This window comes from Odocoileus virginianus, chromosome 7 (genome assembly GCF_023699985.2).
Source record: "Odocoileus virginianus isolate 20LAN1187 ecotype Illinois chromosome 7, Ovbor_1.2, whole genome shotgun sequence".
Lineage (NCBI taxonomy): Eukaryota > Metazoa > Chordata > Mammalia > Artiodactyla > Cervidae > Odocoileus > Odocoileus virginianus.
The window spans coordinates 21,782,169-21,785,529 of record NC_069680.1 but is presented as its reverse complement, the minus strand read 5'-3'; positions in this window follow the sequence as shown (position 1 = coordinate 21,785,529).

Sequence of the window (3,361 nt, the reverse complement as noted above, 5' to 3'; positions counted from 1 at the left end):
TGGCAACCTCCTTATTCTTTTCACTTAATACCTTGCGAAATTTTCCACATCAGTCCACACAGACCTTCCTTATTTCTTTAAGTGGCTATACAATAGGCTATAATTTATTTCACTGGAACCCTGTTAATAGACTTTTAGAGAGCTATTACAAACAACAGCACAATGTATATTCTTGGGCACATGTCATTTTGCATGAATATACAAGTACATCTATTAATACCTGGAGGTAGAAGTGCTTGGTCATCGAACCAGTGCATTTTGAGATGTTTTACCAAATTGTTCTCCAAGGAGGAGAAAAGGTCAGCCTTGCCCCAGCTGTGTTCACAGTGCCTACTTCCCTGAAATCTTTCCAGACTGTGTACCTTACTTTCCGGTCTTTGCCAATCTGATATATTCCCTTTGTACTTTTAATTTGCATTTATATTATTACGAGCCGAATCGAGCATCTTTTCATCTGTCTAAAAGATATTTGGTATTCTTTTTCTTTGAACAGCCTGTACATATCATTTGCCCATTTCTCTGCTGGAGCTGAGGAGGAATGAAAAGGATTTTTACAGATGCAGAAAGAGGGAATTTTAAAAGGGACCAAATAATTGTAGGGCACAGGAAGATGAGGACTGGCATTGAAAAATAGCTTGAGGACCTACCACCTCTCCAGTTGCTTGAGATATCTGGGCCAGGCCTTTCCTTCTCCTCCAGCCTGAGCAACAGCCTGCTCAGATACCGAGGGGAAGTCTGGAAATTACATTCTAGGTCTAGAATTGCAGATTTGAGCTTGGACTGTGAATTGTCTGGGAAATCACTAGGCCCCTCCTCTGAGCCTGGTTTATCTCCAGGGCGCTGATTAAAGTTGGGGGGGGGGGGGGGGGCATAAGTGGTTGGAGCTTCTGGCTTGAATTAGTAACTGATTTAGGAGAGAGGGGAAGCCTGAGACAGGACCGTATGTCCTAACAAGACAGTCAGAGGCCAAGTTCAGAAATTCCTCCCTAGGCCACAACCTGCTTTTGTTGTTCTTCTGTCTTTATTTTCCTGGAAGGTATGACTGAGGATGTCTGAAGAGGTGTTTTCAGAAAAGAGCCAGGATCAAGCTACGCTTTGGTGTCTCTGCAGTCACGAGGTTTGTACTCTGGGACTCAGGCAGATGTCAGTCACACACCCTCTATTGTTTCTAGAAGGTGCATGAGGTGGCTTCCAGAGGGTCTGTCAGGTAACACCGTTCCATTCTTCCATTCTTGGTGGATTTATTGACAGTAGTCCCTGGGCTTGGCTCTGTTCCCACAGACTCAGACATGTAGAAGCTGACCTGTGCCTTCCAAGATGTTAGACCCTAATTAGAGGAATAAGACTGTGATGGTTAATTGTCTGTGTCAACTTGGCTGGGCCTCAGAGCCCAGATACTTGGTCAAACATTCTGGATATTTCTGTAAAGATGTGTCTTGGATGAGGTGAAGGTTTAAAAATAGTGGACAGATTGCCCTCCATAATGTGAGTCAACCCGATCTAATCCATTGAAGGTCTTGATCAGAATGAAAAGTGATGTCCCCTTGAGCAAGAGGGAGTCCTGCAGCAGACTGCACTTGGACTAAAACTCTTTACTGCGCCTCCAGCCTGCTGGCCTACCGCTGAAGCTTTTGGACTTGCCTTTCCACATTCGTGTGAACCAATTCCTTAGAATAAATGTCTTTCTCTCTCTGCTCTGTCTCACTCTGTAGATAGATAGATCTGTTGGTTCTGTTTCTCTGGAGAACTCTGACTAATGTAATGGCTAGTGGGTTGTGTGACCCTCCAGGCAGTATCTGACTTAGCCCAGGTGGAAAGAGATGCTGAGGGAAGGGAGGAAGTGGGGGCCTCAGCAGTCACGGGGGCCTTGAGCAGGACCTAGAGAGCTGAGGAGAATTCTGAAGCAAGGTCAAGTCTGAATAGGTGCAAGAAAGGGAAAGGGCCTTCTGGGAGGGGAAACAGCAGGAGCAACGCTGTGGCGGGAGACCCAAGCAGGAGACGCAGGTGCTCCTGGCTCCAGGCCCCTTCCCCTCTGCGCTGTCAGAGTTGAACTGGCCCTTGTTAGTGGAAGTATGTGCTTAATGCCTCACTCCATCTTAGGCTGGAAACTAGTATTTTCTGAGCATGCATATTCCCCATGCCTGCCTAGATCCTTCACGAGTCAGTGTTAAATAAATATTTATGGAGTGAAGGCATTCACTTCGTCCTCATATTGAATTATAATCTATGGAAGAATGAGTTCTCAACCTTGTTCCAAAAGGGGTCAAGAAATTGGCAGTGATGGTTAAGAGAATTACTTTGTCCCAATGGGGAGATAATTTTATTCCTTTCTTTTCAAAAAAATGTACTCATGAACAACTCAGACAATGCAGACAAATAGAAAATAGAACTTCTGTAGTCCCGCTGCCCAGAAATGAGATGGAAATTAAATAACATTAAATCACCCTTAACTGCCAAAATAATGCCATTTGCAGCAACATGGATGGGCCTAGAGGTTGTCATACTGAGTGAAGTAAGCCAGACAGAGAAAGAGAAATATCATGTGATATCACTTACATGTGGAATCTAAAAAATGCTACAAATGGACTTATTTACAAAACAGAAATAGGGTCACAGATGGAGAAAACAAATTTACAGTTACCAAAACGGGTAAAAGTGGAGGGGGGGTATAAATTGGGAGATTGGGATTGGCATATACATACTAATATATATGAAATAGATAACTAATAAGGATCTACTATATAGCACAGGGGAGTCTGCTCATTATTCTGTAATGACCTATATGGGAAAAGAATCTAGAAAAAAGTGAATATTATGTATAAGTGATTCACTTTGCTGGACAGCAGAAACTGGCACAACATTGTAAATCAACTATACTTCAGTTAAAAACAAAGATTTTTTTTTGGCCGCACAGCATGTGGAATCTTAGTTCCCTGACCAGGGATCAAACCCAAGTCCCCTGCAGTGGAAGAGCTGAGTCTTAACCACTGGACTGCCAGGGAAGTCTCCTCTCTAACAAAATTTTTTAAAAAAAATCACCATTCTTGTTATTATTGCCACATTGTCAGAATTTTCTTTGCTCTTGAACCAGGACTGTCATATTTATTGAGCACCTACTGCCGTGTGTTCAGGACTGAAAACAAACGTAAAAGACAGACACAGGGTTTCCCCGCCTTCCAGGAGGGTTGGGCAGATTAGAGAAAGTCTCACAGAATCAAAGCTTTTCCCAGCTTGGGGGTTCCTGGGCCGCCTTTTGGCTGCTGCACACAGTCTTTTGTTGCTGCGCTTGAATACACATTTTCCTTTCCCCTCCCAAGGCTGTGGGGAACAGACCTCTCAGGGCATTTCTCTGGAGCCTTTT